Below are 26,358 nucleotides of genomic sequence, written 5' to 3' on the forward strand. Positions count from 1 at the left end.
TTTTTTTCTTTTGTATAGCCCCTGCTGATCAGTTTTGGAATGGCAATATTTTTTCTGTGGCATTATATCTTTAAAATATGTAATTTGATTTTAATTTATAGGAGCTTACAGTTAAAAGTTAATGTGAGACTCATAACGTATTTTGAGCTAGGCTTTTAATCAGTGGCTGGAACTGTTAACCTGAGAGATCTTGGAGATGAACCAAATACATTTTTCATTTATGCGATGTGTATGAGCCTTTGGGGACCAGAAACAAATGTTATGGTTTGAATGTGAATGTCTTCTATAGATTCTTGCTTTGAATGATCTGCTGTCAGCTGGTGACACTGTTTTGGGATGTCATAGAATCCTTGGGAGGTAAAACGTGGTAAAAGGAAATAGGTCATTGGGGATATGACTTTGAAGGCTGCATCTGGGCCTGTCTGTGCCTCTTCTCTCTTTTCTATCCACTATTAACCATCTGTTCAAATTCGGCATAATAAATACAGTTGACAGGTATAGAATATTTCATCAAACAATAACAGAACACACATTCTTCTCAAGTGTGTTTAGGGTATTCTCTAAGAAAGGCTACACATTCTGGATCATGATACATTAAAAAAATTAAAAAAAAACAGAACTCATACAATATCTGCTCTCAAACCACTGTAAAAATTAGATAGGAACTGATAGCAAGAAAAAAATTGGAAAAGATACTCAAAAAAGAGATTAGCCGGGCGGTGGTGGCGCACGCCTTTCATCCCAGCACTCGGGAGGCAGAGCCAGGTGGATCTCTGTGAGTTCGAGGCCAGCCTGGGCTACCAAGTGAGTTCCAGGAAAGGCGCAAAGCTACACAGAGAAACCCTGTCTCGAAAAACCAAAAAAAAAAAAAAAAAAACCCAAGAGATTAGACAACATACTTCTAAGTAGCATACAGGTTAGACAAATGTCTGAAGGCAAGTTGAAACATATTTTAAACAAACAAGAAAAGTAAAGCTTATCCATGTTTGTAGGTTGTGACGAAAGCAGTGTTGAGATGGAAATCTGCAGCATAAATGTATATAGTAGAAAAAGTTTTTTAAAAAAAGATCTAAAAATCAATCAATTAGCCACTACTGTAGGAAACTAGATAGAAATAATACCAAGTCCAAAGGAAGACAATAAATATAAAAAAATTCAAACCATGAAGTCAATTCAGAAAAATAAAACCCAAAGCTAGTTTTTAAAGAAGAGATCAATGAAATCAATATTTCTAGCTATACTTAGAAAACAAATGATGGCAAATTTGGTAACATTGGAAGTGAAAGAAGGGGCATTCATTACTATAGATACTGTACTAGTAGAATAATAAAGATAAGTGATGCACAATAGTAAAATAAATTACTTGGAAGACAAATATGTCCAGACTCACGTACATGGAAGACAATATTTAATTAAAATAATTAATTAAATAATTAATTAAAATAATTAATTAAATAATTAATTAAAATAATTAATTAAATAATTAATTAAAAATAATTAATCAGTGATCAATGACTATAATGGCTAGCTTTATGTCAACCTGACACAGGCTAGAAAGAAGGGTACCTCAACTAAGAAAATGTCTCCATAAGATCAGGCTGTAGTCAAGCTGGTAGGACATTTCTTAATTAGTTATTTATGTGTGGGAGGAACCAGACCATCACAGGCCGTATTATCCCTGGGCTGGTGGTCCTGGGAATTATAAGAAACCAGACTGAGCAAGCCATGGGGAGCAAGCCAATAAGCAGCCTTCTTCCATGGCCTCTGCATCAGTTCCTGCCTCCAGGTTCCTGCACTGCTTGAGTTCCTGTCCTCACTGCTTTTGATAATGAACTGTGAGGGAAATAAACCCTTTCCTCCCCAAGTTGCTTTGGCCATGATGTTTTGTCACAGAAATAGTAACCCTAAATAAGGCAGAGAACTCTAAGCCAGAAAACACAAGACCTGTCTGGGTTCACCTAGTAATTTCTATTGAGCTTCAAAGGAAGACATTATATTCCTTCTCCAAAATTTCTTTCGGAAGACAGAAGGAGAAGGAATACTTTCTGGTTTTATCTGTGAATCCAACATTACTCTAAGAGCAAAACCACCAATGGCTTTAGAGAAAACAAACAAAAACAACTATTAATTAGTGTGCTTCACTGATGGATGGTGATAGGATAATCCTCAATAATAGAATCCAGAGGAATAAAAAGAAGCATACATTATGGGATTTTCCCAGGAAAGGAAGTCTGATTCAGTATTTGAAAATGAAAGACAGAAAACAAGAAAAAACATCAGTGACTAATAATTATAATCAATGATGAATTGTGAACTAAAGTGTAATCCAAATAATTCTTTCCTCCTCAAGATGATTTTGGTAAAGGTGTTTATCACAGCAACAAAAATAAAATTAAGACACGATTGGACTACTTATTTGGGAAGAAGAAAGTTGGGTTACTACTTCTTTTTTCTAAATTAATGTTCCACTATTTTGTTTTATCTTTAATTTTTTATTTTATTTATTTTGTGTTTATGTGAGATATATGTGTGAGAGCTGGAGCATACATGCTAGGCCATATGTGTGAAAGAAGTCAGAGAACATCTTTGGGGAATCTGCTCTCTGGCTTTCTCCTGCCTCAATGTTTTATGCCTAAACATTGAAGTACTAAAAGATCATCCACTTATTTTAGATTGGGGAAAAATGATTTTCAACAAGATCTCCCAAATCCAGAAACAATAAAACAAAAGTTAATAAAGTGACTATAGATGAATTTTAAAATGTTTAATATGGAAATAGACAGATAAAAACATTTGCATTGTATAAATAAAAAAGAGGATTACTTTTCTGTGTGATTAAGAAATAGGACAATTCCAACACAAAATTGAGATAGATCAAAGCACTTAAAAATGATTGAAAATATGGGAGCCAGTGTTAAATTTTGTTCATAATTAAAAGGACTAGAAACCAGTCAACAAAAAAATTTCAATTGCCAAACTGAAAAAAACTAAAGTTGTTTTTTTTTTTTTTTTTAAAAAAATATGATGGTGGGGACAATCTAATAAAAAATTGGGAGGAGAATAAATAAAATTTCATTGAATAACAATTTTGTTGAAACTATTAAGTTGATTAAATTGAAATTGTGACTTCCGTGGAGGCTTTGTGGGTTTCTGTCTTTGTATTTAGCCTGAAAGCACATTAACACAGCTGTGGAAGGAAGCACCGAGGAGGTTGGGATGCAGTATCGGTGACTTCACAGTGAACTAACTCAAACCATAGGTCTAGTTAGATGAGGGACTCCCATAGGAAAGGAAAAAGCAGGGGCCAGGTGCGGCAAAATCTTACAATCCCAGTCCTTCAGAAACTGAGGCAAGACAACTTGATGCCTAAGGCTGGTCTGTACGACACAGGAAAACCATGTCAAAAATAAATAGGTACAGGTAAGTAGGTAGATAGTCAAATAAATGAGATATAATAAATTTTATATATACAAATGATCTATGTATTGTTCAATAAAATCACCTAATTGAAAACAATTTATGTCTTGAAGAGCATGCTTATTTTTGTATAAAAAGATACTTTCTGAAAGAATATGCAGGACATTTCTGATGGCCTTTTCTTTCGCCTCCTCCTCTTTTTTCCTCCTCCTCTTTCTTCCTTTAATTCCTTTTCACTTTGTCATAGGGATTAAACCCAGAGCAAAACAGATGCTAAGCACACCCTCTGCTTCCTGTCTGTACACTCCGCCCTGCACTGGTGGCTTTTTCCTGCAGCAAGACTGAGGTCACATTGAAGGTGGACACTGACTGCGTTAGATCCCTCTCTATACTATCTGGATTTGTTTCATTGCAAGTCATTAAAATCGCTCCCTGACATGACTTTTTAAAGTCTAATGAAGTACACAGTGTCTCTTGTTGCAATAGAGTTAAATTGTCTCCTTTATCTGTGTGCCAACTAACTGAAATATTTCAAGACATGTTTTGTTTAAGGTGCAAATCTTTAGTTTTCTCATCTATAATCTCACATTAACAAGCTCTTCTTCATAAAATGTCAACATCTCAGTGAAAGAAAGGGTCCAGGTCTGAATTTGTTTCTTCAAATTTTAAGAACAGAATTTTCCTATAAAATGATCTTCTTTTAGAAAGCTAGTAAGAGCAACCTTAATCAAAGATATGTGATGTGGAAAGAGTTAGGGAAATATGAACACAGAGGTACAGAGGGCAGCAATAACTAGAAAGCAGCATATTCATATCCTGTTACCATAAAAGACAAATTGGGTATCAAATAACTTTATTAAAGTATAAATACAAACTTTTGAATTTATTTTCAAAATACATACGTGTGGTGATATTTTATTTGTGCATCCCAATAAAGCTTATCTGAAGATCAGAAGAAAAAGGCAGTCACTACAGTAAACATAGAGGTCAGGCAATGGTAGCACACACCTTTAATCCTAGCATTCGGGAGGCAGAGATCCATCTGGATCTCTGAGTTCAAGGCCACACTGGGAACAGAGCCAGGAATGGTGGCACACACTTTTAATTCCAACACTAGTTAAACACAAAGGTCTGGAGGTCCATACAGACAGACAGGAAGTGACAGAGCTGGGCAGAAAGAGAAAGTGATGTAGCTGGGTGGAGAAAGGAAGTGAGATGGCAGGGACAGAAAGGTATATAGGCATGAGTATACAGGAAGTAGGTCTCTTTGGAAGCTGAGGAGTTGGTGAAGTGAGGTTGGCTGTGGCTTGTCCTATTCCCTGATCTCTCGGCTTTTGCCCCAATGTCTGGCTCCAGGTTTTTATTAATAAGACCGTTTAGCAACTTATTTTACACATATGTGCATTCAAAAATAGTATTATAAAAAACTCAAACATATATACAAATTGGTAGTATAAGCAATGATCCTGTATCCCAGCTGTCATGTGGCTGATCTTGTTTTACATTTCAATATCACTTTTGCTTCCTTTCATATTATTATAAGACTTATTTTTTAATTTTTATTTATATACATGTGTATGTAAACATATGCCAGTTGTGTGCTGATACTCAGTGAGGCCAGTAGAGATGTTGGATCCTCTGGAGCTAGAGTACTAGGTGGTTGTGAGCTGCCCAATATGATTACTGGTAACCAAACTTGGGTCCTCTGGAAAAGGAACAAATACTCTTAATCACTGAGCCAGTTCTACTGCCCCCATATTGTTTTCATGCACATCTTAACCATAATATATTTATATTTATAGTCATTTCAGTATATCTCAATAAAAGGTAAGGAACAGAAAATATTATACATTTGAATACATTTCGGGAAATATAACTGGTGTTTAGGAAACTTTGTGTATGTTTTCCAGAAATTAAAGATTAAAAGAAAAAAAAGTTGACTCTCTGAATGAACAACCAAAATCAGTGCAAACAAAATATTGATAATGAAGCTAGAAATCTATGGAAATAAGACATTAAGAAATATATGATAGGGGCTGACTAAAAAAATTAAAAAAATTTTCTTATCCAATCAACAAGTTTTTAATGAATGAGAGTTGTAGATTTTGAGGACCAAGAGTGCAGTGGTTTGAAAGAAAATGGCCCCCAAAGGGAGTGACACTATTGGGAGGGAGGTGCTTTGCTGGAGTAGATATGGCCTAGTTGGAGGAAGTGTGTCACTGGGGAGAAGTCTTTTGCTTAAGTTTTGCTCAGTGTCATAGTCTCCTTCCTGTTGGCCTGCAAGATGTAGGACTCTCAGCTACTCCTCCAGTACCACATCTGCCTGCACGCTACCATGCTCCCTGTCATGATGGTAATAGACTAAAGCTCTGAAACTGTAAGTGAAACTGTAAGCCACCCCAACTAAATGGTTTCTTTATGAGTTGCCATACTCATGGTGTCTCTTCATAGCAGTAGAAACCCTAACTGAGACAGAAGTTGGTACCAGGGACTGGGGTATTGCTGTGACAGACTGGATCATGTTTTTGTTTGGGATAATATGGACTTTGGGAGTTTGTGTTAGGAGAGCAGTGGAATGCTTTATGCACTGTTTAATGGGCCATACTAGTAAAAGCATGGAAGACAGTGGTGCTGAGTTATTTGAACTGTCAGGGACTCACTCAAGAGGCATCAGAGGAGAAGAATTTTAGTATGTTGCCTAGAGATTGTTCTTGCGATAGTTTGGTAAAGAACGTGGCTGCCTGTTGCACTTGTCCTAAGAGTCTGCCTGAGGCTAAAGTGAAGAGTTTTATATTAATTCCATTGGCAGAGAAAATCTCAAAACAGCCTAGTATAGACTCTGTCACATGGTTATTAGTGGTAACTCTAATGAAGATTTATAATGAAAACTAACAAGTTGAGCAGGATAAATTACAAAACATAAGTTTTGAGGAGAAAAAGAGCACCAGGAAGTGGAATAGAGCTAAGTTCTGTGTTCAAGGAGATAAACAGACTAAGAAATGGAATAGAGGGAGTGATGCCCTCAGGGCAAGATCCCACCCAGCTAAGTTTCTGACGTGTGAAAAGGAACTAAAGAAAAGCTTAGAGCCAGATGTGGTGGTGTACGTCAGAGGTGGAGGATCTCTGAGTTTGAGGCAAGCCTGGTCTAGAGATCCAGTTTCAAGATAGCCAAACTTAGGCAGTGAAGGATATACAACGGGTGAAGATGTAATTGAACAAGGGGGCCATGTTCCAGTCCCAGTGAGCAGCACAACTTGGCAGCTTTGGCCATGTGGTTCTGGAGCCAAGGATAGAAGATGGGGGTTATGGAATTTGCCCTCAAGATTAAGGAAAACCAGTGAGGCTAGGCATGTGTCAGGGGTGTCCCAGAATGAAGGCATAGAGAAGCCATTGAGTGAAGCTGTGAAGTTGAAGCCTGGATTGCCATGGTGAACCCAAGATGTTAGAGATGTCAGAGCTTGGGATATCTGCCAAGGAGAACTGCTAACAGGGAATAGAACCTGCCCAAGAAAAAGAAGTATGTTGCAGTCAACAAAGCTGAACAGAATTGGAGATCTGAAGAGTGTTTTGAAGTCAGACATGGAGATGCATAGTTTGGATTTTGCCAAGATGGTTTCAGTCTTGTTTTGGTCCAGTATTTCTTCATTATGCTCCCTTCTCTATGTTTTGGAACCATAATTTATATCCTGTGCCATTATGTGTTGGAAGTATGTGATCTACTTATTCATTTTAATTTTACAGGTGATTACTGTTAAGAGATTCCCATGAGTCTCAGAAGAGACTTAGAACTTTGAAACAATTTTGAGACTGTTACAGACTATGGACACTTTCGAAGTTGTAGTAAATGCATTTTTGCATTATGATATGGCTATAAGCCTTTGGGGGCCAGGGGGGGAAATACGGTGATTTGAAAGAAAACAGCTCCGAAAGAGAGTGGCACTTTTGGGAGGTGTGGCCTTGTTGGAGGAATTGTGTCATTATGGAGGTGGACTTTGAGGTCTTTTGCTTAAGCTTCACTCAGTGTCACAATCTCCTTTCTGTTGTCTGCAAGATGTAGAACTCTCAGCTACTATTCCAGCACCACATCTGCCTGCATGCCGCCATGCTCCCTGCCATGATGATAATGGACTAAACATCTGAAACTTAAGTGAGCCACCCCAAGTGAATGTTTTCTTTATAAGAGTTGCTGTGGTCATGGTCTCCCTTCACAATAGAAACCCTAACTGAGACAGTCGCCAGGCTCTATACTATGTTGCTGTTTATGTAGGTCCTTTATGAGTTGTGACTATTTGGTAACATAGGAAGAGCTGAGAGGTTTTAAGCAAATAGGGCATTCAATAGCATCTTCATTTTGAAATGATCATTCTGATTGCTGCTATACTCAGAGTTGGCTGCTGGGGCTGAGATGTAGCTTAGTTGGTAGGATACTTGCCCAGAGTACCCTGGATTTGATCTCCAGCACTACGTAAACCAGACAAGGCAACATCCCAGAACTCAGGAGAGGGAAAGGTGAGAAAGCAGGAAGGTCAGAAGCTCAAGGTCATGTTCAACTACACTGAGTGAATTTAAGGCCAGCCTAGAGTACATGAGATCCCCTTAAAAACAGAAACAAACAAACAAACAAAAACCCTCAAACTACTTCACAAAGAACTATACAGATAATGAAAGTGTCATCTCTCTTACATGTTAATACAGAGATGCCTCTGAAAAAATTTGTTGGGAGTAATGAAGCTGAGAACTGCTCAACATTCGACAGCAGGGTGAAAAGTCAGGTCTACCACACACAAAGAAAGCCACGAAATACAGAGAATGTCATCCGCATCCACATTACCATTCTAGAGAGTTCATTTCAGCAAGCAAAGTTTTTCTTAATGCGATTGTGTTAGACTGAATTATCTCCGTAGCTGTCTTAACTCTCCATTTAACTTGAGAAGTTCTTTCTAAAGCAAAGTTGTAGTTTGGAAAGTTGCCAATCATTCGGACAGTAGAATAGACATTTCAAATCTTCCTCAGTCCTTGGGGTATCCAGAGAGCAGTGGGCTAAACTGGAATGTTGCCAGGGAAGCTCTGACATTCTTTTGTGGACCTACAGTTGGTGAGTTCTGTCACTCCATTTAACAACTTTCTTCTGTGTACTTCTTTCTAGTAAGATCACCTTTTTCTTCCAGGTGCTGTGAACTGGTTGTACATGAGGTGTAACGTAGTCACAAGTTACTCATAACCCATGGAAGTTTTTCTGAGTCATGTGAGATATGAGAGAAGGTTCAGATGCATTGTAAATGGTGATTTGTTAAAACAAATTTGAAAATAATAAGGTTGCTACATACAAAATCAAACATAAATATAACCAGATGTAGGAAAACCAGTCAGTTTTTGAGGACAATAGAATTCTGCTATGTTGAGAAGTGGGTAAACCACATTCTCAGGGAATAAACATTACAGCAGGAAATTCTTCTCCAAATCTCAAGTTTGTAGAAATGTATCTATTCCACAGAAACTCATGAAAATAGTCAGCAATTCTCAGTAATGTAGCTCAATGGTTGCACTTTGAAAAGAAATACTCTTCTTAGCAATTACGACTGAGAAAACTTCATTGCCTGGACTGAAGAAGAAAAAGGAGATCACAAAATTCCTTCTTCCTTCCTTCCTTCCCTCCTTCTTTCCTCTGCCCCCCCTCCCTCTCTCTCCCCTCTGCTTGTTTCCTCCCCTATACTTCAGACCAGATTTCACAATGTCTCCTCAAACTTATAATCGTCCATCTAAACTTCTTCAGCACTGGGGATCAAAGCGTGTGCCTCCACAGCAGCTCCAACACTGGAATCTAGATTTTTCTTCCTCAGTGTATTAAAGACTTAGTATGTCTAATAACTCATCTGGAGGGGTAACCTAATTAAAAAATTAACTTCAAATGCCAAGAGCTCTTTTTGTTGTATGAAGTTCTTAAATAACAGGAGGATTGGAAAATAAGATCAAATATAGCCCAACATCATTTAACAGATAAAGTCAATTTTATGTTACCAAAGATGAATGAACTAAGCGATTTAAATTCTCTTAAAAGAATGGCCTTTGAACAATGTATATACAGCTGCTACTGGTCTATAAAAAGTTCCCTTCTTCAGTGAAAGAAAAACTTTATTATCCTGGAGATGGTGGTTTTTTTTCTTTCCCCTAATAAGCTTCTTATTTCGTTCTTACAATACACGTCAGCATGGTCCTTTATTGTGAGCTAATACACGCAGAGAGTTATAAAAAGCAGACTTTATGGCTTTAAATTCAAATCATATTGTCAGAAGAGGCATCTTTGGACTCAGTTTTTACTTCTTTATCCTCTCTCTGCCCCATTTTCTGGTCTCTTTTCCTTTATTATTCACAGATCTGTTTTTCATAGATTTTCTTTCTTTTGGAATACTGTCATGTTCCAATGTTAAACTACTTACTCTTTTTAATGGAAATGTTGTTTTTCAGTGATTAGAAAGGACATTGCTCTTGACGTTTCTGAGTTCTCAATTTCCTTTCTCATTCTTTCACGCAGCTTTTATTCTCTCATTGTCCAGACTTTTCCTCAAATGCCGTTTTATGGTTTGCCTTCCTACTAGAGAGCCAGTATTAGAATACCTGTTATTTATATGATGTTTTACAGCTTTATAAAGCACTTCAATTTCTTTGGTTTATTTATTATATTTTGTTTCTTTTGAATATATTTGTCAAAACTTCTTTTCATGTGAAAACCAGCAGTGAATGAGGCATCTATTGTTGTAGGCTGTTACCAGAAATGGTTTTCTCCTCACTCTTTCACAGCCATATTAATACTGAAGTTTGAATCCCTTCTGAAATACATTAATCCAGCAATTGCAAGCTACAGAGGACAAACTGGCACTATAGCTTTTCTTTCTAAAATTGCATTAAATAATGGCACGTTTTTTATTTGTATTTTCCACAGAGTGATGGTTGAAGAAATTGCCAATTGCCATACTAAAATGCTGGCTACTTTAAAAGGTGTTCCTGGCTGCACATATGTGATACTCATATTCCAGATCTTTTTTAGACTGGGTACTGAAATTATAAATTAGCAGCAACCATTTTTGTGTCAGAAAGATTATTAACTTTTTAGTGGTAAGGTAAAAAATCTTTGTAGTCGGGGAAAATACGCAGCATTTTTTTTTTAAATTTTCTTATAATGTAATTTATTGTTAGTCTAATTTCCAATGAGCTGTCCATAATAATATCTATGGCTTATGATATTGGAGAGAACTCTTAACTTTTTTAACCTGCATTTATTTATGCATTTAGTTATTGTGTATTTGTGTGGGTTTGTATACCTGTGCTTGAATTCCTGAACTTTACTAAAGTTTGAGAGTAATACTTTCATAGCTGAATTTACTTTGATGAAATCCCTCTTTAGACACTGGAGAGATTCTCAATAAGCTGACCTTTGAGCAGTGCTTAAAAAAAAAAAAAAAAAAAAAACCAAACAAACAAACATTTTTTTTTCCCTAGACATTTTCTTTTGTTTTCCCTTTTAACAATTTTATGAGGTAGATGCCATGTTTGTTGAAAATTATCACCAAAATAATTAGTTTCAAACGTTTATTATCCCACAGTTTCAGAGGGTCAGGAATCTGGAAACACCCCGCTGCTTAGTTCTGGCTTAGGGTCTCCATAGAGGTTACAGTCGGGATACCATAAGGAAGGGCTATAGTTACATCAAAGTGTGATGGAGATGGAGCATCTGCTCGCAAGTCCAGGGCTACCGTTAGTTACTAACTGTCTGCATTTCCTCATTGCCTGTTGTATGCCCAGAGTTATTTGTCGTGGGTGCCTCACATTGACTCAGTAACACTGATGCCTGTAGGACTCCAGACATGCATGTGGGGGCGGGGGACATGTGGTGTGAGGAGGAGAGAGGGGGAGGAAAGAAGGAGGAGAGAGACAGAAGTAGGAGGAAGAGGAGGAAGGGGAGGAGAGAGTATGGATTCGGAGGAAGATAATGATGAGGAGGAGGAGGAAGGAAAAGAAAAAGAGAAGTGCAAAGCAGAAGCATGCCTTTCCCTGACCTAATTCCAAGTGACAAGCCATTATTTCTGTGGTGTGTAATTGATCTGTGAATAGACCACCATGGTACAATGCGGGAGGGGACCAAATCAGGACATGGACATCAAAAGGAAAAGACCATTAAGGCCACCTAAGAGTCTGGCTATCACAATAGACAATCAGACATTATAAAGATTAGTAACTGAAAACCTGGGAAGCAGCTGATCATTGTCTATCATGCATAAACTCAGTGGTTTGAATTTGGTAGTAAATTTCCTATTATGCCAGAATGTCATGTTCTCCAAAATATGTTTTCTATAATCACTGATTCCAACTTTGTAATAAATTAAAGTGAAGCTGTTTGTTGTTACCAAATTCCCTAAATTGTTTTCCAAATTCATGACTCTTTCTCTCTCTGTTTCTCTGACAGGGTCTCATTACATAGCTCTTGTTAGCCTGGAACTCGCTATGTAGACTAGACTGGTTTAGAACTCACAGAGAACCACCAGTCTCTGCTTCCCAAGTGCTGGGATTAAAGACACGTGTCACCATGCTTGACTCAACTCTCATTTTGAAAGAAAAGATAATGCGGTTCACTATTTCCCGTAAGTCATACATCTGGAGTTTGCATGCTCTCTCTCTACATAGGCCTTTTGAAGTGAGGTCTTATTCTATAGCCCAGCCTAGCCTGGAATTCACAATCTTCCCACCTCAGCCTCCTGAGTATTTGCTGCATGGTTCTTGATCATACCCTTTTCCTTGGTGTTGCCATATACAGCCAAAGCAGGGGTGATAAGATGTGAGTGGTGACTGCAGAGAACTTTTGTCTTGTAAGTATGGAGCCTGAGAAAGGTCGGTGAGAGGTCAATGTGAATGGTGTTTTACAATGAGCTGCAATATAGTTAACATTTTAAATTACAAAGCATAAGTGGAGACACTTGTGATGTCAGGAGAATTTTATAAATTATTTCCTGAAGCTACTTTTGAAAGGTCTTATAATTGAGGACTTGTAGTAATCAAATAGATTTTTTGTGCTGTTTGTTTTTGTTTTTTTTTTCTCCTTCCTTCCTCCATCCATCCCTCCCTCCCTCCCTCTCTCTCTCTCTCTCTCTCTCTCTCTCTCTCTCTCTCTCTCTCTCTCTCTCTCTCTCTGATTTTTTTGAGACGGGGTTTCTGTGTAGCCCTGGCTATCCTGGAACTCACTCTGTAGACCAGGCTGGGATTAAGAGAGTTCACCATCATCCCCTGGCTTTTGTTGTTTCTTTAAGACAAGCTTCCACTTGGCAGCCATTGGCTGGTCTGGGGCTTGCTTTGTGAAGCAGGCTGGCCACCAGTCTTACTTCCTCTACCTTCTTAGTGCTGGGTCACAGTGTACACCACCATGCCCTGCTCATCTTCTCTTTCATTAAGACTCAGCATTCCACTCACTGTATTTCCTGACCAAGAGTGTTGAAAAGTCCATAGCACAGCACCCATAGCTTTCTGGAACTGGAGTTTTACTTCTCTCAACAGCTGCTCTTTCTCACATTCTGTGGTCCATACTTGACGATTCCCAACACTGAAAGTATTTCCGCATAATTATAGTCCCTGCTTTCCAGCATGCATTCATTTTACAGTTGGATGCAAGTACATACACTGTGCTGAGCATAGGGCTGGATGACAGGGGATGAAGCAAGACTTCCTCTACAAGGCTGGAACATTCCAGGTGGACTTAGACCTCCTAAAGCACTTTGTAACCTCTCTGTGGAAGACAGTCTTGAAGAACTGATAGTTGAAAAATGTTAAAATTGTACGAATGAGGAAGATGAAATGTCACAATGTTGTACAGATGTGGGGGCATCTGATCTTGTGTGCGGGGAGACAATGAAGGTACTAACACCTTCCCAGAATGAGGAATTCTGAGCAATTGCCTTTGGTTTTCATGACTCTTGTACATGTAAGTACATGTACAGTAGATGTATAGCTATTCCTAAGATTGTTTTTATATGAAATTAACTTAGCAGTTTCTACAGCCAAGTGCAAAGTTAACAATATTTATATTACCACCATTTTTAGCATAACTGTAGGTATTATAAGTTTTGACAAACTGCTTCCCCTAAATAAGTAAACATAAACAAGATTTTAAGCAAATAATTAAATATAACCTTATATGCATTTTTAAAGACTTGTATTCTTCTCTCATGCGTTACATCCCGACTAGTTTCCCCTCCCCTCGCTCTTACCATTCCTTCTTCCTACTTCCCCTCTCCCCCAGATCAACTCCTCCTTCTTTTCCCCTTCAAAAAAAAAAGCAGCATTTTTATGGTATGTACTTTAGTTTCAAAGGCAACAAAGGGTTTATTCTGGCTCATAGTTCAAGTTACAGTCCATCATGGTGAGGAGTTCAAGGCAGGGAAAGCCTGAAGCGGCTAGTCACATCACATCCACAGTCAAGACCCAGAGCAATGACTGCTTCCTAAGGCTCAGCTTACTCTTTTTATACAGTCCAGGCTACCCCGAAGAGGGAATAGTACCACTCTCAATGAAGATGTGATTACTACATCAATAGTATAATCAAGATAATGCTCCATAGGCATGGCCAGAGGATAGTCTCCTAGGTAATTCTAGATCCTGTCATGCTGACAATTAACACCACCATTACACTATGGAATATATTTGTTTATACATTTAATAAATTTTGTTAAGTAATGTGTCAAGATGGCCAAAAGAATGAGGCTTGGGATAATAGAGGTCTGAGTGGATTCTCCTCTTTGACTTACTTTTTGGTGAAGAATTTGTGTCTCATTTCCATTGAGACCCAGTCCATTCATGCGTAAAAATGGAGCAATGATACATACTTAGACTACTACTGAGATGAGATATCTATCAACATCTAACAATATTATTATTCCCAATAATAATGGGATGGTGATCAGCAGCAGCATTGTGGTTGTTATTATTTACTAGGATTAGAGCTAAGTTTGAGCTATAATAATCATTCTGTAATTCAATGGTGTAAATGCTATTAGGGTTTCAATGTCTTAATATAAAGGTCTGGAAGTACATTTGTAATTATCATTATTCAAGACTGCCTGACTACTGTGTGCCCTTTAGAGAATGTTGTAATATATTCTAACTCAATAATTAGAGGTATTGAAGAACCACAGGTTGTACATAAAAGAACAGGAAATGACTAAATAGCCTTGATTTGGGTAACTTGTATTTATGGTTATGCTACTATATGTAATTAGAAACTACTTAGTGAAACCTGGAGTGGTGGGAATGGATGAGGGGAGAAGAGAGTGGAAGCTTCAGAGACATTCATTGTCAGTCCTACTGAAGATCTTAGCTTTTATCCTCTTGGTAAAGGACAATGAAAGTTTTAAGCAGGGGTGGGGCTTGCATGTTTCAGTGGCTGCTCGAGAGAACAGGTGGAAGATGACCTCAATGAAGCAGCCAAGCCAGTTAAGGATGTCTTAATATGCCAGTCAGAATCCTTAGAAACTGGACTGGGTGGAGATTGTAAAGCAATAAAATAGTAAAACTGAGAAATGGTGAAGGCCTGGATCACTGTGGACTGAAATGAATCTTCAGGAGATAAAGTTGGCAGATGTTTGGATGGATTGTTTGAGGCAATGCATTGTCTGGGAAAACAGATAACCCAGAAGACATAATAGCATTGAGAGAGAGAGAGAGAGAGAGAGAGAGAGAGAGAGAGAGAGAGAGAGAGAGAGAGAACATATCCGGCAAAAATAAAGTAAAATACGTTCAAAATGCCAGGGTAAAATAGAAGTAGACTTGGTGACTAAGTAGATGGGTGGAAGTAAGTAAAGGTGCTTAAGGGTCACCCCTCAAAGAAGAAAAGTAAATTAGAATATATTACAACATTCTTTCTATTTTTGAGACAAGGTCTTCCTATGTAGTCCCGGCTGGCCTCAAACTCAAGAGATCCACCTGCATCTGTATCCTGAATGCTAGGATTAAAGGAGTGTATTACCATGCCTGCCCAAAGATGGATTTTGAGCAACAGAATATGTAAGAAATGTATTTGAAAGGGAATTTTATAATTCCTATTTCCAACTTGTAGTCTTCCAAGTGCTTGTGGGACATCCAGGTAGTTATAATTGATATACACACTTTTGATATGTGTCTGCCCTGAAGATATAAGTCTGTGAGATATATATATAGTATGTGTCCGATGACTTCAGAAGTGGAGAAGATCCCTTGAGACATGTGGGGCTGGTGAGGAAGAGTAGACCCAAGTGTCACCCTTGCTCCTTTCTTGGAGTTCAGTCTGTAGAAACAGCTGGTCTTGAACTCAAGGTGATCATCCTCTCTCTCAACCTTCTGAATGCTGGCGTTATAGGCAGAACCCACCATCTCTGGCTCATGATCATAAAATGTCTTCATCAAGAACTATTTTTCCAATAGGTCTTAGGTTTATTCTATGCCAGGTTCCGCATTTGGGCATTTTTATCTCTAGGGTCCTTCTGACAACTCTCTCGGCTCTCAGTTTTCTTCTCTGGCACCACCAAAAGTTCCTGATTCTAACAAAAATCTAACCTGTAGTCAATTGGTTTGGAGATTAGAAACTCACTGTGTGCTGCTGATTGTGCAACATGAAGTGAAATGGAACTCACCCCAAATTATACCTTCCCATCTGCACGTGTCCTCACCAAGCCTGCCTCCCTCCCTTTCAAACACTGTGCCTTTCCCCTCCCTGTGTCATTGCTCAAGCTCTTGGCACTTACTAGACTATTCCTCTTTACCTTGTTTGCATAGTAAGTTGCTACCCAGTCTTTAAGTACCACTCACATGCCATTCTGTGTTCTGAAATTTTCCCTGACTCCTGGATTCTCACCCCATTCCCAGTACAACAGTGTGTGTAGATATGTGTGTTGTGTGCATGCACATTTGCTTATATCTTAGCATTTGTTCACAAACAATTTGAATATTGCAGATATGAATTCAGTAAAATTCTTCAGATGAATGGAGATGGAAAAAGTCACCAAATTAGGCATTTTATGGCTGTGAGGAGAGCAACTGAAGCCCGTGTCCAGTTATTAGATGCCCGTGCAGAAATGTTAATCCCATTCTAGAACCAAGAATCAGGCCTTGCTGTGGTCAAAGGAAAGAGAAGTAACTAGACAAGAGTGAACCGAAACATCTTTATTATTGAGTGAAAACTAAACCAAGCAAAATTAATTTGTGTGAATCTACGGAATTATGTTTTAGTGTTAGCCACAGTTATATTATCTTACATCCTAAAGATGTGCCACTATACCTCCATGAGTTTTAAATGTAATTGAGAATAAAATGGTACTACATTTTACAGTATTATTAATCTTTTCTTGGAATCAATATCCCTTAGAAAAGCACCAGAAACTAATTACTTTAATATGTTGCATAGAAAAACATTTCTTTAGAAATAACCTTATAAGTCTTAAATATACATTGGCATACACATACACATATAATTTTTTAAAAATGAACACAAATTCAAAAACATAAACAGACTTATAAAAATTAGAAATTTTGGATGTTTTTAAAGGTAATGAGCTCTATATCTGAAGAATGCAGTTAAGTGGAAGGATGCTGCCTAGTTGTATGAGGCTCTGGGTTTGATCCCCAGTACTTAAAGATTAAGATAATAAAAAAAGACACCAAACTATACCATCCAGAGTGATTATTTTTAATAGCTCGTAGAATTTGCCGTACATGGAAACCTTTGTCTATTTGTTTCAAATGAGAAGACTTAGGTAGCATATGTTAAATTTCGCCTTTTCTATTACAGAGTAGGTATGCTGTACTAGGAAACATTCTTCATAAAGGCTGATTCTAATGGCTGTGCACCCTTTAATATACCGTCACTTCAAGACATACTCAATCCTTGTCTAACTCCAAGCATTTGCTTTGTTCCTATTTGTTCCTTGTTGAAATTGCCTCCTGCCTTGGTTCCCTGGCTGCTTGTGCTCTTTGGAGTCATATTCTTTGCCTCTGCTTAGAACATTCCAAAGAATCCACTCAGCAATAATGACTGCCTCATAATGAAAATAAGAAGACTCTGCCACTTCAGGCAAATGACAACCTTAGAATTAAGTGCATTTGGGTGCTAATTCAGCCCTTCCCATTTAGAAGCAAGGTTTTCAGTTCTCCACAATTTAACTTCCTTACCTCTGAAATGAGACGGTGTTTATAGATATGACATACACGGGAATCCTGGAGAATCAGGTCAATTGTGTACCAAAAAATCCTCAAAGAATAGCAGCCACATAGTCAGCCAAGCCCATAAGTTCTGAGGAGGGTCTTAGTGTTAGAGAGAGACAGGTGCTGTGCACGTGGTCTGTGTGCAGTTTTCACTGGGCTGCTTTTAAAAACTCTTTTCCTTCTTTTTTGTTTTTGATGTATGTGTAGATGTAGCTTGAGTTTTCCTGCCTGGCCCACAGTCAGGACAAATCTCTCTCACCCGCCAGTCCCACAGCCACTCAGACCCAACCAAGTAAACACAGAAACTTATATTGGTTACAAACTGTATGGCTGTGGCAGGCTTCTTGCTAACTGTTCTTACAGCTTAAATTAATCCATTTCCATTAATCTATACCTTGCCACATGTCTCGTGGCTTACCGGCATCTTCACATGCTGTTTGTCATCGTGGCAGCTGGCAGTGTCTCTCTCAGCCTTCCACTTCCCAGCTTTATTCTCCTCCTTGTCCCGCCTACACTTCCTGCCTAGCCAATGGCCAATCAGTGTTTTATTTATTGACTAATTAGCAACACATTTGCCATACAGAACATCCCACAGCATGTAGAGGTATATATTTCTGTATGTGAGATCTATATCTATCTATATATTGTTGTGTGGGTGTATACCTGTGCATGTGCATGTATATGCCTTATTAGTTAATTTATGAATTTAGTTATTTATTTGTTTTTGAGACAAGGTCTCCCCGTGAACCTGAAGGTCATCTACTCAGCTAAGCACTGTGACCCATGAGCTTCTGGGATTAACTTGTCTTTGTCCTCCTGTATTCCCAGTACTGGGGTTAAGAGTGCACCACAATGCTAGGTTTCTATGTAATCAGGTGAAGGGGATCTGAACTCTTGTCTTCAGTCATTTTCAGCAGTCACCTTACCAAATAAGCCCTCTCCAATGCCCTTCAAAAAGAATCTTCTTGGCTGGGTGGTGGTGGCACTTGCCTCTAATCCCAGCACTTGGGAGGCAGAGCCAAGAGGATCTCTGTGAGTTCAAGGCCAGCCTGGTCTACAGAGTGAGTTCCAGGACAGGCACCAAAACTATACAGAGAAACCCTGTCTCGAAAAACCAATAAATAAATAAATAAATAAATAAATAAATAAATAAATAAATAAATAAATAAATCTCTTACCAGTTCATTCTTTTTGAAATTCCCTCTATTCTTGACTTCTAGAATATTCTTTCATAAGTCCCCCTGTCCCTGTTTTGTATTGCTTTTCAGATGCTTTCTCTTGATACTCTCCAAAGTTTTTGTATAATTATTGCACAGCTTCATCTTTCTTACTGTCCATATATGCCTGAGTCTGTCCTTGTCTGTCTCACAGCTGCCCAGCTAATCTTTTCTCAACCCCGGTACAAACTCATCCTCCTCTGCCTACTCTTGAATGTCTGAATTCATCTACGAAGGTGACCCCTCCTCTTTGCTCACTCTGACTACTGAGTTTGTGCATTAAGAAGTTAACTACCAACTCCACAGTTAAGCCATAAATACTTATTTCTGGTTCAGAACTCTTCTCTTCATTTCAGACTTTAATTTCACACAGATCCGTTTGCTATCCCCCAACTACCAATCCCTTTGTTCTCAGTTCCCAGTGATATCTGAATTTCTACATGCCCCCAAACCAGTGTTTTGATAGTCTTCTCATACCCACTCTTTCCTCATTTTTAACCCCTTCCTCATTCTTACCCATTCTGTCACCAAAACGCTGATTTTCAATCCCCAATATTGCTTGAATCTATATAACTTTTCATCACCTTGTTTCCTAGTTTAAACTACCAACAGAAATCTCACCTCAAAATTTATTAACCCACCTATTTTATCCATTTACAGAACAACCTTTCTACATCATTGATCTACTATGGATTTTTAAAGTGTTTTTATATTTATTTAGAGTAATCGTGTGTACTTACATGAATTTTTGAGAACTGTGTATGTGCAGGAGCCCACGGATGCCAGAAGAGGGCATTGGATCCCCTGGAGCTGGAGTTAGAGGCTGTTGCGAGCTGTCTGATGTGTGTGCTGGGAACCTACCTTGGGGCTTCTGGACGACACTGAGCAGCCTTAAGTGCTGAGCCATCTCCCAAGACCCTCTTCCCACAAAGCTGTTTTAGGGCAAGTAAATGCCTGAACTCCTTAATAAAGGTCACACTCATCACCAAGTAGCCCTGGTCACAATTTCTTTTTGTTTGTTTTCTGTCCATTCAGGTTTCAGGGCATGGTTAGCAGTTTTTGAAGGTTGTTGCCCGTATCCTTGTGATTGGAATTATATTGAACCCATCAAATGAATACTATTTCTGTTCTTTGGGTCTTTGGCATACTCTAACAGTCCTTTCAGCCTTCCATTAGAAACCATCACAAGAACAGAGGCTGAGGACAATCAGGACAAAGAGTTTCTGGACTACCCGTTATGTCATGTGTGAGGGCTACAATGCGTAAGTTGTCCCAGTCAGGTCACTCCACGGTCAAAGAAGTCTTTTCCTCTCACCTTTGCTGCAAGACTCGAACAGAGAAGTGGCTTGTCTCAGCTGCGGCTGGCATCTACTTTGCACACATGAGGGGAACCAGCCTGAAGACAAAACTAATGTAGAAAGGAGGACAAAGAACACTGCAAGGCAGAGATCACATCATCCCAGATTCCCGTTCCATAAAACAACGTGTTGCCAATATGTAAAACCTATTTGATGGGGTTCTTCTTCTCTGCTGAGCATCATTTCCAAACTGTTCTGACTTTTCTGATACGTTACTGTGTGGCAGCCACAGTACGAAGTGTCACAACATGTAAGTTAGGCACCCACGTTATCCTCGCTGTACACAAGAGGAAGCTAGTGGCTAAATAATTGGTAAGTGCTCCAGCTGTAATCCCAGCTTGGATCCACCTGACTCTAGACTTCGTCCTTCGGCGCTCACAGGGCTTAGTCTGACTCAGTCACCTTTTAGACAGCTATGGCACGACGTCCTTGCTAACTCAGGCCAAGCCGCTGAGACATGGTCAGAGTCTTTACAGCTGTTGCGTCTCCTCCTGCTTTCTCTCCTTCTTCCAGTTGTGGTGCTGGGGGTCTGCTCAGAGCCTTGCTTATGCTAAGCATGCTGAGGCTGCTGAGCTGCACCTTCATTCCACTTAACAGTTTTTTAAAAGATTTACTATTATTATTTATTTATTATTATTATTATTTTTTTTGTGTGTGTGTGTGTGTGTGTGTGTGTGTGTGTGTGTGTGTGTGTGTGTGTGCATACTGTGCAGGTGCCCATGGAGGCCAGAAAAGTGACTAATGTTCCCCAGAGCTAGAGTCACAGACAATTGCGAGCCACTGGATATGGGTACTAGGAACTCAACACAGACCCTTAGATAGAAAAATAAGTGATCAGAACCACTGATCCATATGGTGATATTTCATTTGTACTGAAATGTGATTTTATTTGTATGTTAATAAATAAAGTTGCCTGGGGGTCAGAGCTAATAGCAAACCGTAGCAGAAGCCGGGCAGTGGTGGCGCATACCTTTAATCCAGATCACATGGCAGACAGATCTCTGTGTGTTCAAAGATACAGCCAGCATGTAGACACACACCTTTAATCTCAATACCAACCATAGAAGACCTGGAGGTCTGTATAGACAGGCAGTGGCGAGGAGGTCATGTGGTTGGGTTTACAACCAATGAGAAGGCAGAACAGAAAGTCAATAAAAAGACAGATACACAGGAAGTAGGTCGCTTGCTGAGGGGAAGAACAGCAGCGGCAGGAAGGGTAAGAAGAAGGGTTTTTAGTATCAGTTCTTACTACTGCTCTGACCTCTTGGGCTTTTAACTCTGCATTTGGCTCTGTGTTTCTTATTTAATAATAAGACTGTTACATCTGCAGATCCATCTCGCCAGTCTCCCTTATATTAAAGTAACAGTTATAAAGGTATCTTTCTCTCAATAGCCCATAGTATGTTGTCATGAACTTCAGTATTGGAGAGCAACAATAAAGATGTGAAGGCAAAATTCATAAAAGGAAGACAATGTTTGAAGATGATGTTCCTGTTCACCAAGGGATGAAGATGTTAACTTACAGAAGATACAACAAACTCCTGGGGAAAGCATTTAGGAATAATTCTGAGGATCTGTGGTAGAGGCCTGGGAATCTGACTTGTAGATGAACTACAATGTTGCTGAAATCATTAATAATTATTTATTATAAGTAATAATTTTTAGGTGGCTCAGCTGAACTTAAACTTGGGCTTCTGATCCTCCCACTCCATACCACCTCAGCTCCCATTGCTGGGATTACAAGTATGGCCCACTGTGGACACCATGTCCAGCTCCAGGGCTATATTTCCAATAGACATCTTAAATAAAGTCCAAGGCTCTAAACTTAAACTTAAATCAGGACACAGAGGTCGAAACTCGTCAATGTGATGTTGAAGTCTCTCTTCTGATCCCTCACGACTTCATGACTTTATTTGGCAGTGACACCTCTCAGGTGAGCTGGGCTGAATTCCCAGGATTATACTTTCCAATGTTCAGTTGAGGACTTTGATATTATGCCAGATTGTCTCCAAACACAGTTCATGTTTGTTCATCATTGTAACTCTCTCGGTTTTGGGGAAAGTGAATTTTTAAAGTTATAAAGGAGAAAAGCATTGGCCTTGACTGTCTTTCAAGGGCTGTTCTAGGATGACAAAATCGGATGGCTTCACGTCACATAGATATTTGACAGAACGAGTTTCAAAGCCAAGTCTCACGCAGCATTGGCCCTATTATGATGGTGTGAGTGGTTATTAGCACTTCCTAAAACATGGATAGGAACTAAGGGCTCAGAAGGCAGAAGTGGAAGCACGGGGCAGTGGACTGCCAGAGTCTCAGAAATCTGTGCACACACAGGCAAGTTTGGAAGGCCTTCCTTTTACACTCCCACTTAGCTTTCCTTTTAAGTGTCAAATGAAGCAGGTGGTGGAAAATGTGGTGCACCCGTCATTTTGACATTCCTCTGCAAATTAATCAGGCTTTGATAGTACAGGTCGGCTCTGCCACACAGGGGAGCCTTCAGCTTTAGGATTCTGGCAGGAGTTCAAGAGGAACGTATTGCTTTGAACTCATTTGTTAGCTGTGCAAAATAAACACTATCCACCTTGCGATTAAAAAAAAAAGCATCAGCAGGAGAAAAAAAAAAAAAAGAGAAAAAAAAAGAGAAAAAAAAAACATTCTAAACCCCTCCCTCGAGACTCCAAAACCCTCCCTGTGGCTGCTAAATTAGGACAGGAAAATAAGGCCTGCGTGTGAAAAGAAGAAAAGGGGCAAAGAGCCAGCTTACGACAAGCACACACAAAATGACAGTCGCTGAGGACTGATTATGTTTCATGATCACAGATGCGGGGAGAGTCGGAGAGCTCGTGGACGCATCTTGATGCTGCTGTCGAACGTTTCCTGGCGAATTATTTGCCAGTACCACTGTTCACTTCCTGTGCTGGATTTATGCTAAATCCTGTTATTAGTCTTGCTCTGCAGTTGCCATTGTCTATGAGTAGACGCAAGGCTGAAAGGCTACAGTCAGCCCTTTATTATACACCATGTGAATGGGGATTTGACCCAATGTCCAACCACTTCCCCCCTCAGTTTTTATGTGAGCTTGCTGAGCCTTCCCCAATAAATCACCAGGTCCCAGTGAACTTTTACTCCTTTTTCCCTCTCCTTTTAACCGCACTGTGTGTGTGTGTGTGTGTGTGTGTGTGTGTGCGCACTTTAAAAAGATAAACCACACAATTTCATTTCCCTTTCAAACAGTAGGTAAGACCTATTCATGACACTCAATTTCTATTGTTTTTCCTTCCCAAAATATACAAAACCATATTTGATGCCTTCATCCCATTCCAAGATTATAGGAACAGTAAAAACAGATAAGGCAGAAACCCAAAGAAAGAATTTATATTTTAAACAGATATGATGTACAAACCATCCTAATAGCTATGGGAAAAACTAATATTCCCTGAAAAATCCAGCTGAGAATTTTCTAGAAAAGCTTCTGAACCTTTCAACAAAATTTGATGTCATCTTAAATCCTTTAAATAAAATTAACACAAGTTTTGTCTCTTTTATCACATGTATATGATTCTAAATTTTTAAAATGCATTATAATGGTTTACATTTGTGGTTCTATTATATATAAGAATATAACCACCATATTTAAAAATATTCTCAGATTTAAATATCAAATCTTAAAAATTATCATTCTAAGAACCAAGTGATTATGACCAGTAAAAATAAGAAAATAATAGAGGCTTCTATTTTATCTTATATATTCTATTGTTTTCTTTCTAACAGTTTTGTATACACACGTGTACTACTGGCTTCTGTTTCAACACTCTATCAGATTATATCTAGAAATAGTCACAGTAGTGAGTCTTATAGACTTTAAATTTTCCTCACAGATTTTTTTTTCTAATACTCACATAAATAATTATTATTAAAGTTTTTGAAATCTTTTTTTTTTTTTTTTTTTTGGTTTTTCAAGACAGGGTTTCTCTGTGTAGCTTTGCGCCTTTCCTGGGACTCACTTGGTAGTCCAGGCTGGCCTCGAACTCACAGAGATCCACCTGGCTCTGCCTCCCGAGTGCTGGGATTAAAGGCGTGCGCCACCACCGCCCGGCTGAAGTTTTTGAAATCTTATGTCAATTAATTGCAAACATTTGTTCTGGCATTTTTTCCCACAATGAGTCCTATAATAAGTGTTCATCTAGAAACACACTGATATTCTGATATATAGTCTACTCAGATGAATTTAAATTATAATATAGACATTAGTGTGGAGAGTTAGTTAGTTATATTAACCAAATCATGGAATATCACTATGGTAGTTTGAATAAGGCTCATATATTTGAATACTTTATTCTCCTTGGGTGGAACTATTCAAGAAGGATTGGGGGGTGTGGCTTTGTTAGAGGAGGTGTGTCACTGGGGTAAGGCTCTGAGGTTTCAAAAGACCTGTGCCATTCCCAGTGTGTCGTCTCTTTCTCCTGCTTCTAGATCAAGATGTGAGCTCCCATGCATGCTTGTATCATGCCTTTACTGTGCCTTCATGCATCCAAACCCTCTGAAAACTGTAAGCCCAATCAAACACCATTGTGTATAGGTTGCCTTGATCACCATGTTTTGTCAAAGCTACAGAAAAGTAACCAAGACAGAAGTTGGTGCTAGGAAGAGGGCTGCTGTGTGACAAACCTTACCAGGCTGTTTGGAGAAGAATGTGGAAGACCTTGGGACTTTGGACTGGAAGAGCTGTTCAATGCTGTAAGCAGAGCTCAAGGGGTGGGTCATCCTAGTAGAAGCTGTGAAGGTGGTGCTGAGAGTTAGATAGACCCTGGAAGCACAGCTTGTGATGTTCTAGAAGGAGCAAATACCAGTAGCCGGGCAAGAGACCATTCTGGTGATATGTGGCAAAGGATGTGGCTGCTTTCTGTCTTCATCCTCAGAGTTTACATAAGGCTAAATTAAAAATTAATCGATTAATTTCTTTGGCTAAGGAGATTTCAAGATAGCCTAATAGTGACTGCATCATGTGGTTATTAGTAATCACTCTCCTGCAGGTCTACAATGAAAAAATGGCAAATGAGGCAAAAAAAAAAAAAAAAAATAGAAAACATACAGTTGAAAGAGAAAAATAGCAGCAAGAAACTTAATGATGGAGCCACAGCTTGTGCCAAAAGTGTAAGTAGATTGAAAAGAGTCCTGGTATTGAAATAAAGGTAATGGCAACCTTGGGGCAAGACCCCACTCCCCTAAGCTTCCAATTGTGCAAGAGCAAGGGCTAAGAAATTTTCTGTTCCTAGAAAGGAAAAACAAATCAAAGCTGTTGTAAATGTGATTCAGTGGGGGCCAAGGTCCACTGTAGCTTGGAATGTGCCAGTGCCGTCCACTTGGTCATGCAGGACACAGGAGTAAAATGCTCATGGAATCTTCCTCTATGGACAAAGAGAGCCACTGAGGCCAGATGTGTGGCAGGGGAGTCCCTGCGTGGAGAGCCTGAGACGACATGAGGTGAAGCTGTGGAAGTGAACCATCGGTTGCCTTGGAGACCCCAAGATTTTGGAAACACTAGAGCCATGAGACATCTACGAAGTGGAGCTGCACCCAGGGATTGAAACCAGCCCCTCCGCAAGAGACACAAATGTGTTGTAGCCAGAAAAGCTAGAAAGGCAGAGCCATCTAAGCCCTTTGACATCAGACATGGAGCTACAGGATTTGGAGTTTGGTCTCCAGCTGTACTATGGTCCTGTACTTCTTCACTAAGCCCTGATTCCTCCCTTTTGGAAAGGTATATCCTGTGCCATTGTATGTTGGAAGGATGTAACTTGCTTTTTGACTTTACGAGGGGTTTTTATTAAGAGATTGCCTTATCCCAGCACTCGGGAGGCAGAGCCAGGTGGATCTCTGTGAGTTCGAGGCCAGCCTGGGCTACCAAATGAGTTCCAGGAAAGGCGCAAAGCTACACAGAGAAACCCTGTCTCGAAAAACCAAAAAAAAAAAAAAAAAAAAAAAAAAGAGAGAGAGAGAGAGAGAGAGAGAGAGAGAGAGAGAGAGAGAGAGAGAGAGAGATATTGCCTTGAGTCTGAGAAGACACTTTGGTCTTAAAGCAGTGGCGACACCGTCACAGAATTTGGGAACTTTGGGGGTTGGACTAAGTACATTTTGCATTATGATAT

Source organism: Peromyscus eremicus, chromosome 9, assembly GCF_949786415.1.
Source record: "Peromyscus eremicus chromosome 9, PerEre_H2_v1, whole genome shotgun sequence".
Taxonomy (NCBI): Eukaryota; Metazoa; Chordata; class Mammalia; order Rodentia; family Cricetidae; genus Peromyscus; species Peromyscus eremicus.